The 17,500-nt window shown below is 45.1% G+C and overlaps 1 protein-coding gene and 7 non-coding genes across 14 annotated transcripts in view; 7 read left to right on the top strand and 1 right to left on the bottom strand.

Moving 5' to 3' along the window:
* LOC105893717 (SEC14-like protein 1) overlaps window positions 1-17,500 on the bottom strand; it is a 436,978-nt gene that overhangs the window by 205,522 nt on the left and 213,956 nt on the right. The gene's annotated exons all lie outside the window — the stretch shown is intronic.
* On the top strand, window positions 11,657-11,739 carry trnal-uaa. The gene has a single exon. It is a non-coding gene; the product is annotated as a tRNA-Leu (tRNA).
* On the top strand, window positions 12,468-12,552 carry trnal-uaa. The gene has a single exon. It is a non-coding gene; the product is annotated as a tRNA-Leu (tRNA).
* On the top strand, window positions 13,224-13,306 carry trnal-uaa. The gene has a single exon. It is a non-coding gene; the product is annotated as a tRNA-Leu (tRNA).
* trnal-uaa lies at window positions 13,780-13,862 on the top strand. Its single transcript has one exon. It is a non-coding gene; the product is annotated as a tRNA-Leu (tRNA).
* trnal-uaa lies at window positions 15,102-15,184 on the top strand. The gene has a single exon. It is a non-coding gene; the product is annotated as a tRNA-Leu (tRNA).
* trnal-uaa lies at window positions 15,815-15,897 on the top strand. Its single transcript has one exon. It is a non-coding gene; the product is annotated as a tRNA-Leu (tRNA).
* trnal-uaa lies at window positions 17,074-17,156 on the top strand. Its single transcript has one exon. It is a non-coding gene; the product is annotated as a tRNA-Leu (tRNA).

The raw sequence follows: 17,500 nt of genomic DNA, 5'->3' as shown, positions 1-17,500 counted from the left end.
ATTGTGTTTCTATGTTTTTATGTTTTATGTTTACTGTGTGCACCTTCACACCAGAAAAAATTAAACCTACTTGGCAATAAATCCCATTCTGATTCTGATTCTGAAGTAGCCTACCGACAGTGGGGCCAAAGCAGTGTGTGTGTGTGTGTGTGTGTGTGTGTGTGTGTGTGCGATGACAGAGAGTGGGCCAAAGCAGCAGCCAAAGTAGCAGCAGAGCTCCATAAGCACCGCCAGCTCAACACAGCAAGGACAAATGACAACACATGACGGGGATTGCAGCAGAACTCAGAATGGGGTATAGACACAGATGCGCCACACTCTAGAACTGATGAGGGTCATTGATACACAACATGGGTCAAAAGTGACCCGACTGAGTTTTAATTGTAAATATCTTTGCAATAAATTCATTTAATCATTCAGAATTCCAGGTATTCCTCAATTAACTTGTTTTTGGTCATCACAAATACTTATTTTCATTTTTCCTTTCTTACTTTTTTAATAAAATAATTTTTGTATCACTACCCTTCTAAGACACAACATGGGTCAAAAATGACCCGTATTGACTTTTAATGTTATTTCATGCATGGCTGAGTGTTTCTTTGCTATATCTTTTAAAATCTAATTATTTATCCATTTAATATTAAATGTATTCATTAAATATCTTGTTTTTGATTACCATAAATCATTACTTTCATTTTCCCTGTCTTAATTTTTGAACTAAAATAGTTTTTGTATTACTACATCAAGTTTACACACATGGGTCAAAAATGACCCATGTATGCAAGTGTGATAAAAATTAAAAAAAAAGACTATAAAAATGATTATGCTAAAAAATAAATGCACTATGGAATTTTATTGGAACCTTTGATAGGAACCTTTGATTTGTAAATGTTTGCAACATGTTTACCGTGGACAACTTTTCACATGCCACACTTCACAACTCAACGGGCTGCTTTTGCACATCTGATTCATGTAAGTATTACTTTACAATTGTTTTATCTAAGAAAATATTTGATATCTTGTGAAAGATAACTGCACATTATATTTGAACATTACTTAACCTTGACATTTATTACTAGTGAAAAAGATAAATGTTTCCAATATTATTAGCTAGCTGTTGACATATTCTATTCTAGCTAACGTTAGCTAGGTCAACATGTTGACATACATGTTGACATACATGTTGACATACATGTTGACATATTCTATTCTAGCTAGCTAATGTAAGCTAGGCCAACAAAATAAAACTTGAAAAAGAACAGTATATTGTATACTTGATCAACTGATAGTTGAAAATATTATTTTTATTTTCTTTATCCACAGTGTTAGTATGGCTGGTCGCAGTCATTCCAGATTTACGGCTGAAATGGTCAGAGAGATGCTTCATGAAGAACAGGATGAGGAAGATAAATCAATTCTTATTCTGAGTCTGACATATCTGATGCTGATGACTATGTGCCACAGGGTCAAGCTGGAGTTTTGGGCTTGTCTAGGACTCCAGCTCTCCTAGATGAAGAACACTCCTTTGATGAGATAGAACACTCGCCTGACGAGTCTTCTGAAGAGGAAACTCAGACCCAGACCAATAGACTAAGTAGAAAGGGGTCTTACTGGAATGAGCATCCCCCCCTTCAGGGCAGAGCAAGAAGCCACAACATCCTGAGAAGCTGCCCAGGGCCTGCATCTGGTTCAAGAACTGTTTCACCGAAAGATGCCTAGGATCTGTTTATCAGTGACAACATTATTGAAAATGCACCAACTTAGAGGGACGAAGAGCAGCAGCAGCAAAAGAGAAAGAGTGGAGATGCATTGACAAAGAGGAATTCATGGCCTTTATTGGTTTGAACCTCCTTGCAGGGGGGGACAAGAACTGGGTGAGCTATGTGCCGAAAAAGGAGAAGGCTGTTGTCCTCTTGAGCACCATGCATGAGGACAGAGCAGTGGATGACAACAGTGTGAAGAAGAAACCAGAAGTGATCCAGTACTATAACCAAACAAAATCAGGAGTGGACACAATGGATCAGATGGTTCACACCTACACATGAAAGCAGAGAACACAGAGGTGGCCCATGGTGCTCTGGCACAATGTGCTGGATGTTGCCGCCCTCAATGCCTACACCAACTTCACTGCATTACATGGGTGGTGTGACCAATGCACGGCGGCTATTCATCAAGGAGCTGGGCAAAGAGCTTATCTTGTTCTTGTTCTTAAAGAGGCGCATGGAGGGCATGCCCCGCCTCCAAAAGCATACTACAGAGGCAATAGGGGGATGTGGGATCAAAAAAACTAAACGCAGCCACCACCCAGCCACAGGAGGACATCAGACAGGAGGGCCAAGTGAAGAGGAAGAGGTGCAAGATCTGCCCAGCTGCCAAACACTGAAAAAGCCAGCAGCTGGCATACGTTTTCTTTTCTTTTATTCATTAATTTTGTTCACTACAGTTACACTACAGATACACTAACAGTTCAATATCAGTGTTATCGGTTGTATGGTGTATGGTATGTGTGAGTGTGACAAAGTGACAAATAAACATTTCAAATGTTAAATGTATTATTGTTTGGTCCAAATCACTGCTAAAATAATAATTTTTAACAAAAACATTATTATAGTACGTCTATTTTTCATTTTTATCACACTTGCATTCATGGGTCATTTTTGACCCATGTGTGTAAACTTGATGTAATAATACAAAAAAGCAGTTTAGTTCATAAATTAAGAAAGGAAAAAAGAAAAAATATGATTTGTGGTAATCAAAAACAAGATATTTAATGAATACTTGTAATATTAAATGATGAAATAAATTGATTTTCAAAAATATAGCAAAAAAATATAATTTTTTTATGAAATATCATTAAAAGTCAATACGGGTCATTTTTGACCCATGTTGTGTCTAAGAAAGGGGTTTGCATAGCTTGTGTATCAAAGGGTTAAACCGGTCACCCCCAGTAAAGGTGCGCCACACTCTAGAACTGAAGTGGTTAAACCGGTCACCCCCATTAAAGGTGCGCCACACTCTAGAACTGAAGTGGTTAAACCGGTCACCCCCAGTAAAGGTGCGCCACACTCTAGAACTGAAGTGGTTAAACCGGTCACCCCCAGTAAAGGTGCGCCACACTCTAGAACTGAAGTGGTTAAACCGGTCACCCCCAGTAAAGGTGCGCCACACTCTAGAACTGATGAGGTTAAACCGGTCACCCCCAGTAAAGGTGCGCCACACTCTAGAACTGAAGTGGTTAAACCGGTCACCCCCAGTAAAGGTGCGCCACACTCTAGAACTGATGAGGTTAAACCGGTCACCCCCAGTAAAGGTGCGCCACACTCTAGAACTGAAGTGGTTAAACCGGTCACCCCCAGTAAAGGTCCGGTGTGTGATTCTAACCCAGTGCCATTTTTGTCAAATTCAGCAAATTGCTGCTAAAGGTCCTCTAGGTCAGTGGTTCTCAAACTAGGGGTCGGGACCCCAAGTGGGGTCGCCAAACGTTTTTCGGGGGTCGCGAAATGATCTTGCTGCCCTGTGCATTACCATATTAGGCTTTGACATGCTGTATAGTCTATCAGAAATGGTGTTTTCAACATCAGGGTGGATAATGAAAACTAATATTGTCTCAGCAAGCAGTCTCATCATTCAAGATGAAACTGAATTTAGACCTATAATATCCTGTCAAAATGTGTGGGGGGTCGCGAGACTTGGCAAATGGATTTTACGGGGTCCCCGGACAAAAAGTTTGAGAACCACTGCTCTAGGTGTCTGTTCAGCGTGCATGATCAAAAAAAGCTCTGGTGTTGGTACCTAGTCTTGGCTCTGTAAATGGGAAACTTACCCAATAGCTCAGACTGAGCCTTACACATTTCCAGCCAGTCAACAAGTTGCTGATACAGAACAGCAAATATTCCCAATGCAGTTCATCCCTGGTTGGTCTACACTCATAAACGTGTGTTCAACTCAGCCAAAACAATCTTCACTGAATAAATCTACTCATACTGTGAAAGAAATACTGTATAGAGTAACGTGTGAGCTCCCGGTTGGCTTGACGCCTCTTCGGCACCAAGCCAAAGAAAGTGTTGGCAGCTGGCTGAAGACAGGATCCGGCGCAGGTTCGGCCCGCACCTGGCACACATCCGGGCCACATCTGGCCCGCACCTGGCACACATCCGGAGAGTCCACAAAGTCCACTGCGGTTCTTGACGTTCTTCGTAAAAAAAACTCTCACAGATCTGATGTGTCAATCTCGCAGTGTCAGCTATTGTCTGGTGCATCTACACAGAGCCTTTTATAGACTTCAGAGAAGCAACATATAGATCATGTTATCATAAACCCAGGAAAATGTCTCTTTCACTTACAATGCTAATGTACTTTCATTTAAAATTTCATTGAAAAACAGTGTTTCCTAGTGTTCCTTTTAATTATATACATAATTATACGGCGAACAGAGAGAAGGTATTAGTTTACTGCAGGCAGAGGTAAAGAGTTGACTGGCTACTTTTGGCTTATGACTGGAAAAAACATTTTGGGTTACCCGTGACCAGCTTGGTGGAGGAGTTCAAATGTGCCAAGATCAGCCTGGAGATGACTTTATCTTGGACGGAGGTTGCAAGTTGTGTATGGATGTTGGCTCTTTAAAACATATTCTGTCTGGTTCTCAAACTAGCTTGACCCAGGGTCACTACAAGTGGAGGCTTAATCAAGTTTTAAATCATTGGATTGTTTGTTTGAGAAGAAACTAGTCGAGGTTAACCCCTTTGCCACCTTAAAGATAGGGACAGTAGAATTTATTTTGTGCAAGAAGGGCACAAACTGTACTGTTAAATGGGACAAAGTGCGGGTGTGGCGATTGCTGGCTGATGTCGGAAGGCAACTTGAGTGAGTTTGAGTGTGAGCTCATTGTTAACTTTATTGAGTTAAGAATTCCCTTTGAAGATGAAATTGAGGAAGCCTTTAAAAGGAAGAAGCTAAAGTGTGCGGAACCGGTAGTGGTAACGAGGGAACAAGATTGACAAGCACACACAGGACCAGTGGAGATAGGTGTTAGAGGCTACACACACACACACACACACACACACACACACACACGAGACCAGGGGAGATAGGTGTTAGAGGCTACACACACACACACACACACACACACACACACATACACACAAGACCAGTGGAGATAGGTGTTAGAGGCTACACACACACGCACACACACACACACACACACGAGACCAGGGGAGATAGGTGTTAGAGGCTACACACACACACACACACACACACACACACACACACGAGACCAGGGGAGATAGGTGTTAGAGGCTACACACACACACACACACACACACACACACACACACACGAGACCAGGGGAGATAGGTGTTAGAGGCTACACACACACACACACACACACACACACACACACATACACACAAGACCAGTGGAGATAGGTGTTAGAGGCTACACACACACGCACACACACACACACACACACACACACACACACACACACGAGACCAGTGGAGATCGGTGTTAGAGGCTACACACACACACACACACACACACACACACACGAGACCAGGGGAGATAGGTGTTAGAGGCTACACACACACACACACACACACACACACACACACACACACACACACACACACACGAGACCAGTGGAGATAGGTGTTAGAGGCTACACACACACACACACACACACACACACAAGACCAGTGGAGATAGGTGTTAGAGGCTACACACACACACACACACACACACACACACACAAGACCAGTGGAGATAGGTGTTAGAGGCTACACACACACACACACACACACACACACACACACACACACACACACACACACACACAAGACCAGTAGAGATAGTTGTTAGAGGCTACACACACACACACACACACACACACAAGACCAGTGGAGATAGGTGTTAGAGGCTACACACACACACACACACACACACACACACACAAGACCAGTGGAGATAGGTGTTGGAGGCTTTGCAGCCAAATCAACCACATTCTGCTGGATTTTGGGCTTTGCGGACGGTCACTCAAAGGAGCTTTAAAGGAGTTGTCTGAGCCAGCGTTATGGCTGAGGCGCTCGCAGACCACTTGGGGACACCTGGGGACATGTGAATTAACCTGTATTACATAAAGAAGAACACCTGGGGACATGTGAATTAACCTGTATTACATAAAGAAGAACACCTGGGGACATGTGAATTAACCTGCATTACATGAAGAAGCCTGTAGTCACAAGATGTTTTGGGTGCCTAAATTGACCAGGATTCGTATCCCATTTTATTCCCTTAGTCTAATCCAGATTTGTCATCCCGGGGGTCTTTCCCACCCCCGACCCCTGACCCCTTACTCTAATAATATCCAGTTCCTGCCTTTACCCTAACCTGGGTTTGTACCCATATATCCGGTTTCTGATCCGACCCGGATTTATCCCTGATTGAGGGCAGGTTCGGATCTGGACCCGATTCATCACAGATCCCAAGCCGCACCAGACCTATTCAGGGGATGGGGCCTGTCACGAACCCTCGGCCTATCTGGAACCCTCAGCCTATCTGGAACCCTCGGCCTATCTGGAGCCCTCAGCCTATCTGGAGCCCTCGGCCTATCTGGAGCCCTCAGCCTATCAGGAACCCTTTTCCCTGGCCGTCCTGAGACCCACAGCGCAAGAGGAGAGGGGTGCGAAGAGGCGCCATCTTAACCTCACACACAAACCTCTGCATATCAGTCATACACCAATTGACTGCCCCGCTAATGTCTCCGTGCCCCACACACACACACACACACACACACACACACACACACACTAGACAGCTGGCATATTGACTACGTGTGAAGATGAATGAAGAGCTCTGCTGGCTCCTTTAGTGTTGTGAAGGTGACGCTGATCTATGGTGCTTCTGGGGGAGCTGCCCTGGCGTGATTGGACAGGATGGTGAAAACACACACACACATCATCCTTCAATACCTCCTGTGTTTCAACACCATGTAATGTCCCCTCCCGCTGTCCCCTTCACACACACACACACACACACACACACACACACACCTAGACACACACACACACCAACATCTGCCCACCTAACCTACACACACACACACACACACACACACACCTACACACACACACACACACACACACACACACACACACACACACACACACACACCTACACCTAGACACACACACACACACACACACACACACACACACACACCAACATCTGCCCACCTAACCAACACACACATACACACACATACACACCAACATCTGCCCACATAACCTGCACACACACACACATACACATACACATACACATACACATACACATACACATACACATACACACACACATCTTACTTCCTTCTTTGCTTTAACGCTATTATTTTGTTATCACGTTTGATATGTTAAAGATATGGGAGATGTATACAAGTCCAGGTATCTTGAGAAACCAAAGTGTGTGTTTTGAGTGTGTGTGTATGTGTGTGTGTGTGTGTGTGTGTGTGTACGTGTATGTGTGTGTTGGTGCGTGCGCGAGATAAAGATTTACTGTAAGTCAAGGGAGAATCTGTGTGTGCGCGCGTATGTGTTTGTGTGTGCATGTGTGCGTGAAATAAAGATTTACTGCAAGTCAAGGGAGAATGTTGCATTAAATGTGAGGTTCATAAACATTTGATTCCGAATACAGAGGATCAGCATTGGGGCCACAGTTGTGTGTATATGTGTGTGTATGTGTGTACGCGTGTGTATGCGAATGTGTGTGTGCGCTGGTGTGTTTGTGTGTGTGTGTGTGTGTGTGTGTGTGTGCGCAGGTGTATGTGTGTGTGTGTGCGCAGGTGTATGTGTGTGTGTGTGTGTGTGTCGTACTTCTAGTGGTAGAAGGTTGTGCTGTTATATCACTGAATTGAAAAGCACCTACAGACATTTTATTCTACTATATCACAGATTTATTTTCAGTGACAATCATTTCCCTCTCACTTTGTTTTTTTGATTTCCTCCTTCTCTCCAACACCTCCTCTTTTCCTCCTTCTCCCCAACACCCCTTCTTGTCCTCCTTCTCCCCAACACCTCCTCTTCTCTCTGCTTCTCCCCAACACCTCCTCTTCTCTCTGCTTCTCCCCAACACCCCTTCTTTTCTCTGCTTCAGTCACTCCCCCTCCTCCTTCAGAGACACGCGCCTCTCCTTCCCTTCCTCTATTTCCTTATTCCTCTGTCTCTCTCCATCTCTCACCTCCGTGTGTGACTCCTGGCGTTAACACCACTGAAAAAACAGCCCAAATCATCTGACTCAGAAACGAATCCTTGCCGTGTAAGTCCCCGAGCTCCTTCCAGTTCTCTGCTGTTTTGCACTAAACACGTCCATTGCTGGTTCATTTCCGTAAACACATTTTAATGACTGATCAAACTACTACAAATAATTGGAATACGAGACAGACACTGATGCTGTTTGCCTGGGAGTGCGAATAAACGCAATAGACTGTGACCGTGTGTGAGTGTGTGTGTGTGTGTGTGTGTGTGTGTGTGTGTGTGTGTGTGTGTGTGTGTGTGTGTGTGTGACCATGTGTGTGTGTGTGTGTGTGTGTGTGTGTGTGTGTGTGTGTTTGTGTGACCGTGAGTGTGTGTGTGTGTGACCATGTGTGTGTGTGTGTGTTTGTGTGTTTGTGTATGTGTGACCATGTGTGTGTGTGTGTGTGTGTGTGTGTGGGTGTGTGTGTGTGTGTGTGTGTGTTTGTGTGTGTGTGGGTGTGGGTGTGTGTGTGTGTGTGTGTGTGTGTGTGTGTGTGTGTGTGTGTGTGTGTGTGGTCCCCTTTAAAAGGGTGATGGTGAAGGACTCTGCCGGTCTGCTACATTGACAGTGCGAGAGACGATGGCTTCACGAGCACATAAAGAGCAATGGTGAGTTTCACACGTTACGAGACTATAACACACTATTACACCCCACCTGACTTTGCTTTGCCCTCTCACATCAGCAGGGCTCGTCTCTGTCATCGCACACACACACACACACACACACACACACACACACACACACACACACACACACACACACACACACACACACACACACACACACACACACACAACACACACACACATATACACACACACACACACACACACACACACACAAACATATACACACACACACTCAAAACACACACTTTGGTTTCTCAAGATCATACCTGGACTTGTATACATCTCCCATATCTTTAACATATCAAACATGATAACATCAAATGATAATACGATAACCTTTATTTTTAACATGATTTGTGCAACAATCGGTTCACCTCAGCGAGTTCACGAAGCCTTATCAATTTAAACAAATACAATTATTAATCCCTAAAACCTTAACAATTCAATGAGTGCCATGCTTCAGAGCCTGGGGGCACATGTCTTTTCATCAGTGCAGAATATCAAATTTCATAATAGAATTATAACGATCCGTGAAAATAACCTCTACTGGGGATTCCTCTTGGGCGAGGCGGATAAGATATGCAAATGCATGTAAATCCGCCTGCTGCGATTCTGACCTCAGCCATAAGGATGTGTAGCTAATACCAACAGCACTTTCCCTCACTTTGAACACTTCAAACCCCGCTTCGGGATACACCCCATTAACATGGAAATGAGAGCGCACTTAGGGTAGGAAGCTTCTGGCAGCGCTCGACATTTCAAACGATTACAGTAAATAAGATGGCGGTGGTAGAAACATGACAGAGAAATCATTACTTCTGTCGGAACAAATAATTGAAGAAAGAAAAAATTACGCCAGAATCAGTGATGTCAGAAAGGTGCACGAGTGAGCGGTGAAAGGTGAAAGGTGAAAGGTGAAAGGTGACAGGTGAAAGTCTCTCTGGGTGAGGACATTTACTGTTAAGGCAGCATGAGTCACTTCTGACTGAAGTATGAAGTTTTGGTGGTTGTAGTGCATTTAGCCTCGAAGGTTAACTGATGTGAAGCACAGTGTGAAGAGTTTTGGAAAAGTGGACATGGTATTTAGAAAAATGTGAAAACGATATTAAAAAAAAATGTATATGCCTTTCAAGCTGACAGTCAATTCTGCTTAATGGTTTTATTGGAAATTTGCAGTTCACAGGAGAGAATTTGTGTTCAAAGTAAAAAAGATACTATGACAGCAGTATTTGAATTTAAATCTACTTCCTCTGTGGTAATTCTACATTAATTCCGTGATTTAAATATCCATTATTACAAGCTTCAGTCTTGAGAAAACAGAAGGCGATTAATCACGATTAAGCACAGCAAATTGTAAGATTCATTTCTTAATTATTTTTAAATCGATTGACAGCACTAGTGTGTATGTATCTATGTGTATGTTTGTGTGTGTGTGTGAGTGTGTGTTTGTGTGTGTGTGTGTGTCTAAGTGTGTTTGTGTGTCTATGTGTGTGTGTGTGTATGTGTGTGTGTGCGTGAGTGTGTGTGTGCACGCGTGTGTATGTGTGTGTGTGTGTCTGTGTGTATGCGTGTGTGTGCGTGTGTGTGTGTGTGTGTGTGTGCGTGTGTGTGTAAATTATATCCTCATTAACTTCTGGTGGCCGTACATGGTCAGGTGACCCACACAAACAGATGGCTGCAGGGGTAATGAATAGCAAAGCTGCGATTCAGAAGGAACAAACACACACACACACTTTCTCACACACACACACACACATACACACACACACACACACAAAATAAACAACAGAGCGATTGTCCCACCAAGCCAGCTGGAAAGGAGCCATACAGTGCGATGGACGCTGGCAAATCTGTCCTCCACTCCCCAAAACCTGTCAGGGGGATTCAACACCCGACACACATACACACAAACATCCACACACACACACACATAAATACACCCAGGCACAAACACACACACAAACCACACACACTCCCCAAAACCTGTCAGGGGGATTCAACACACACACACACACACAAACATCCACACACACACACACACACACATAAATACACCCAGGCACAAACACACACACAAACCACACACACTCCCCAAAACCTGTCTGTCCCCAGAACTCAGAGTGATTATCTAGTCACAACAATCGGCAAGTCCCATCTGACAAGGAGAAAGCGCTCACTCATGCTGTTACGAGAAATAATTAACAGTTAACAAATGAGATATTTTTGTCTATCCACATGCCAGCTGACAGCCGCACAGCTCCAGACGTCCAAGAGAAACAACCACACGCTATTCCAGCACGTGAGAACGCATCTGGTTCAGATCGGAGAAACTTGGACTGAATATTGTTTCCAAAACCTTTCGCATACACCAATAGATTTGATACAAGCTGTTTTGTGATCAAAGGGTTCTGTCGACTTTTACGCAAACAATGGAGACATTGGGGCATTTACAAGTTGATCATTTATTGTGTATAAATGGGAGAGTAAGAAATGTTAACAGATGTTTTCTTTGATTACATTTATAATTTTCTTAGATCGAATATAGGATGATTTCTACATTTATACTTCTTATAAATGAGCCACCCGGGTCTCCATACCTTTTGTATAATTCCATCCTGCTGATGAAGACAATGGATGTGGCTCTGATGGCCGACACATTCAGGTGTTGGATGATACAATGGGGTCTCCTCACACAGTTTAAACAGTGTGGCTATCGATGACATGTCATCAGTAGTTGTCATACCAGGATGGCCGAGAGGTTAAGGCGTTGGACTTAAGATCCAATGGACGATTGTCCTCGTGGGTTCGATCCCCACTCCTGGTAGATATTTGGGAGTTCTGCATAACTGTCACGTGATGCAGGGAAGGTGCACTATGTGTCATGCATTTGGGGTGAAATATTAAAAACGTTGAAGAATCAGAATACCAGGATGACTAGTAAGGCCCAGGCATTGGATTAAGACACTCCAGCTCCAGTGCACTGCTGTCCATGTGGCTTTGAATCACGCTCCTGGTGTCAATCGCAACTCCCTCTCTCACAAGTGTCAAGGCACAAACCTTAGCACATCTCCCCTCTTAGACAAAACAGTTTATATTTGCTAATGAGTTCAAACCTTTAGCAGTTGGTCATCCCAAGTGGGCACTTAAGAAATACTACTTTATAATAACACAAACCTTACTCCATTAAAGACAGACCAAGGCAGTATTCTATGAAGCCCCTAACAAGCATTGAGTCAGTACTTTCACACATGGACCACTTGTCTTTTCAGTTTGGAAAGGTTTCGCTATGAGCAGGAGTTTGAACCTGTGCAGTGAAAACAAATTTGAATTTCAAACTCAACGCCTTACCACACCCAGCCATCACAGCCGAGTTCATGGAGTTTGAAGAACACATATAGGCAACCTGCACTGTGCAAGCGATTTAAAACTGTCAATTCATTACTGTTTGAGATCCAAACCAAGTGTGGGAAAGCTAACAAAGGTAGGGTTTCACATATCACTCTCAGAGAGTTCCCCATCCACTGAGAGCATCATAACATTGCAGCTAAGCATACCAGGATGGCCGAGTGGTTATGGCGTTGGACTTAAGATCCAATGGACGAATGTCCTCGTGGGTTCGATCCCCACTCAAGCGATTTAAAAGGCTCTATTCATTGTTGTTTGAGACGTCAGGATGGCTGAGTGCTTAAGGTGTCATGGCAAGGTCAGCTGTCTGTACCTCACCGCCTCACCACTGGGGTGCCCCAAGGCTCGGTGATGGGACCACTTCTCTTTGCCATTTACACCACCTCGTTGTGCCCTATCATCCGCTCGCATGGTTTTTCCTATCACTGTTATGCCGATGATACTCAACTGTTTCTGTCTTTTCCTCCTGAGGACACCACTGTCTCGGCGTGGATCTTGGACTGTCTTGCTGATATATCCACATGGATGCAAAATCACCACCTTCAGCTGAACCTGGCCAAAACGGAACTGATGGTCTTCCCAGCCAAACAGGTCATCCACCACAACATCAATATCAATATTGACTCTTTATCTCTTGTTCCATCCAAAACGGCAAGAAACCTCAGAGTCATTATTGAAGACCAACTGACCTTCGCGGCCCACATCGCATCTGTCTCCAGGTCGTGCCGCCTTGCGCTATACAACATCCGCAAAATCAGGCCGTACCTAACCCAGTATGCCACCCAGCTGCTGGTGCAAACCTTGGTGAGTTCCCACCTTGATTACTGCAACGCCCTCCTAATGGGCCTGCCGGCTTGCCTGGTGAAACCACTACAGATGATCCATAACTTTTTAGCCAGGCATACCAGGATGGCCGAGAGGTTAAGGCGTTGGACTTAAGATCCAATGGACGATAGTCCTCGTGGGTTCGATCCCCATTCCTGGTAAATATTTGGCAGTTCTGCATGTCACACACCTAAATGTCACATGAGAGGATGAAAATCCGGCACTTGTGAAACCTGTGAAAGCCATGCAGTCAAGGTGCCCACCTATGATGCACACGGTCAGTGCGTTTGGGGTGAAACATTAAAAATCAGAATACCAGGATGGCTGGGTGATTAAGGCATTGGACTCGAGCTCCCATGCACTGCTATTCATGTGGGTTAATATCCTGCACCACACCTATGATGTAATCCACTCCTGCTGGTCCACAGATGGGACTCGACCACACCATCCTTGGCTTAGAAGGTCAGTGCCTTATCCGGTAGGCCCAGTTACGAAGCTGGGGAGGATTTCAAGTCCAAAGCCCTACCGGCTCAATACGCCTCTTGGTTTGTCATACACACAAAAACGTACCCTATGTAAACACTAGGGTTTAAAAAAATACCTTTATATTCATCATAACGTTTTAGCCAGGCATACCAGGATGGCCGAGAGGTTAAGGCGTTGGACTTAAGATCCAATGGACGATAGTCCTCGTGGGTTCGATCCCCACTCCTGGTAAATATTTGGCAGTTCGTCATGTTACACACCTAAATGTCACGTGGGAGGATGAAAATCTGGCACTTTCCTGTGAAAGCCCGGTGCCCACCACACCTATGATGCACAGTGCGTTTGGGGTTTGAAACATTAAAAATCAGAATACCAGGATGGCTGGGTGATTAAGGCATTGGACCCGAGCTCCAATGCACTTCTGTCCTTGTGGGTTCATATCCTGCTCCTGGTATATGTGCATTGTCAATCTCGACTCCCTCACTCACGAGATTCAAGGCCAGACAGTATCACAAACCTTACCACATCCCTAAACAAAAAAAACTTCACCACTGTGGGTGGTGTTTGTCTTAGCCAAAACAGTGTAGGTATGATCATCAGTGTCTCAGGATTCTCAAACCTTTAAGCTATTGATACCAAGTGGGCATCCATCTAAGCTGTGAGTGGCCATTTCACCTATGAATGCTGGGCGCAGTGCCCTGAGCAGGAGTCAAACCTGCACAAGGAGAGTCCCAATGGCTTTCCAATCCAACACCGTAACCACTTGTCTAGCACAGCTGATTGAAAACCTATTCTATATGAACAACACATAGTGTAATTGTTGGGGTCATCATAACACAGCTGTTCAGTACACCAGGACAGTGGCTTAACGTAGTTACGACGGGCCCGGGTGCAGGCTATTATGACGGCCCCTAGTCAGTGGCGTAAGGCAGTGGTTCCCAAACATTTTACAGTCCCGTACCCCCTTTTTTCATGTTTGTATCCGCCGCCGCCACGGCCCCTCCCCCACGCACATATTCTGCCTATAACACTTGGAACTGTGAAGTTGTCAGGGTGGATCACTAACCACCGCCGCTGCCACGCCCCCTCCCCCCACGCACATATTCCGCCTTCAGACTAGTTAGATTGACGTAGTTATGTCTATGGTCCACGACTACGGGCCCCCAATACCCACGGGCCCAGGTGCAACCCCACCTGCTGCACCCCCTATAGTAACGCCCCTGCACCAGGATGGCTAAGTGGTTATAGCGCTCCCACTCAACTTCTTACCCTCTCAGCCATCACAGCCGAGTTCACGGTTTGAAGAACACATATAGGCAACCTGCACTGTGCAAGCGATTTAAAACTGTCAATTCATTACTGTTTGAGATCCAAACCAAGTGTGGGAAAGCTAACAAAGGAAGGGTTTCACATATCACTCTCAGAGAGATCCCCATCCACTGAGAGAATCATAACATTGCAACTAGGCATACCAGGATGGCCGAGTGGTTAAGGCGTTGGACTTAAGATCCAATGGACGAATGTCCTCGTGGGTTCGATCCCCACTCCTGGTAACTATTTGGGAGTTCTTCATGGCCAATAACTGTGACGTGAGAGGATGGTAGTCGGGCAAGTGGCCATGTGCAAGGCATGCAGTCGAGGTGCCCTCCACCGCTATAACCGCAGGGTTCGAACCTGTGCTGAGAAAAAGCTTCAGCGTTCAAGTGCCCCACTCTTCCCACTCAAGCCCAACAGCCTGTCCTATGATGCAGGTCAGTGCGTTTGGGGTGAAATATTACAAACGTTGAAGAATCAGAATACCAGGATGCCTGGGTGATTAAGGCATCCGTCTGTCCATGTGGGTTCAAATCCCGCTCCTGGTATATGTGTAGGGTCAATCTCACTCACGAGATTCAAGGCCTGACATGTAATACAGGACATACCACAGCTAAACAAAATCAAACTTTGATGTCGTTTGTTGTTACACAAAACAGTTTAGGTACCATTAGCCTCGGCTTAGAAGGTGAGCGCCTTATCCGGGAGGCCCAATTATGGTTACAAAGCTGGAGAGGATTTCAAGTCCAAAGCCTTACCTGCTCAACACAGCCTCTTGGTTTGTCATAAACATAAACACATACCCTATGTTAACACTAGAGTTAAAAAAAAATACCATCTAATTTAATCATAACGTTCCATCCAGGCATACCAGGATGGCCGAGAGGTTAAGGCGTTGGACTTAAGATCCAATGGACGATTGTCCTCGTGGGTTCGATCCCCACTCCTGGTAAATATTTGGCAGCTCTGCATGTCACACACCTAACTGTCACATGAGAGGATGAAAATCCAGCACTTTCCTCTGAAAGCCATGCAGTCAAGGTGCCCACCACACCTATGATGCACACGGTCAGTGTGTTTGGAGTAAAACATTAAAAATCAGAATACCAGGATGGCTGGGTGATTAAGGCATTGGACTCGAGCTCCAATGCACTGCTGTCCATGTTGGTTCATATCCTGCTCCTGGTAAATGTGCATTGTCAATCTCGACTCCCTCACTCACGAGATTCAAGGCCAGACAGTATCACAAACCTTACCACATGCCTAAACAAAAAACTTCACCACTGTGGGTGGTGTTTGTCTTAGCCAAAACAGTGTAGGTACGATCATCATTGCCTCAGGATTCTCAAACCTTTAAGCTATTGATACCAAGTGGGCATCCACCTAAGCTGTGAGTGGCCATTTCACCTATGAATGCTGGGCGCAGTGCCCTGAGCAGGAGTCAAACCTGCACAAGGAGAGTCCCAATGGCTTTCCAATCCAACACCGTAACCACTTGTCTAGCACAGCTGATTGGGTTGATATACAAAAAACTATTCTATATGAACAACACATAGTGTAATTGTTAGGGTCATCATAACACAGCTGTTCAGTACACCAGGACAGTGGCTTAACGTATTTACGACGGGCCCGGGTGCAGGCTATTATGACGGCCCCTAGTCAGTGGCGTAAGGCAGTGGTTCCCAAACATTTTACAGTCCCGTACCCCCTTTTTTCATGTTTGTATCCGCCGCCGCCACGCCCCCTCCCCCCACGCACATATTCCGCCTTCAGACTATTTAGATTGACGTAGTTATGTCTATGGTCCACGACTACGGGCCCCCAATACCCACGGGCCCAGGTGCAACCCCACCTGCTGCACCCCCTATAGTAATGCCCCTGCACCAGGATGGCTAAGTGGTTATAGCGCTCCCACTCAACTCCTTACCCTCTCAGCCATCACAGCCGAGTTCACGGTTTGAAGAACACATATAGGCAACCTGCACTGTGCAAGCGATTTAAAACTGTCAATTCATTACTGTTTGAGATCCAAACCAAGTGTGGGAAAGCTAACAAAGGTAGGGTTTCACATAGCACTCTCAGAGAGTTCCCCATCCACTGAGAGCATCATAACATTGCAGCTAAGCATACCAGGATGGCCGAGTGGTTAAGGCGTTGGACTTAAGATCCAATGGACGAATGTCCTCGTGGGTTCGATCCCCACTCCTGGTAACTATTTGGGGGTTCTTCATGGCCAATAACTGTGACGTGGGAGGATGATAATCGGGTAAGTGGCCCTGTGCAAGGCATGCAGTCAAGGTGCCCTCCACACCTATGATGCAGTGCGTTTGGGGTGAAATACAACCCAACGTTACAAACGTTGAAGAATCAGAATACCAGGATGCCTGGGTGATTAAGGCATCCGTCTGTCCATGTGGGTTCAAATCCCGCTCCTGGTATATGTGTAGGGTCAATCTCACTCACGAGATTCAAGGCCTGACATGTAATACAGGACATACCACAGCTAAAAAAAAATAAAACTTTGATGTTGTTTGTTGTTACACAAAACAGTTTAG

Source organism: Clupea harengus, chromosome 23, assembly GCF_900700415.2.
Source record: "Clupea harengus chromosome 23, Ch_v2.0.2, whole genome shotgun sequence".
Lineage (NCBI taxonomy): Eukaryota > Metazoa > Chordata > Actinopteri > Clupeiformes > Clupeidae > Clupea > Clupea harengus.
This window is presented reverse-complemented; position numbering and strand designations above follow the sequence as displayed.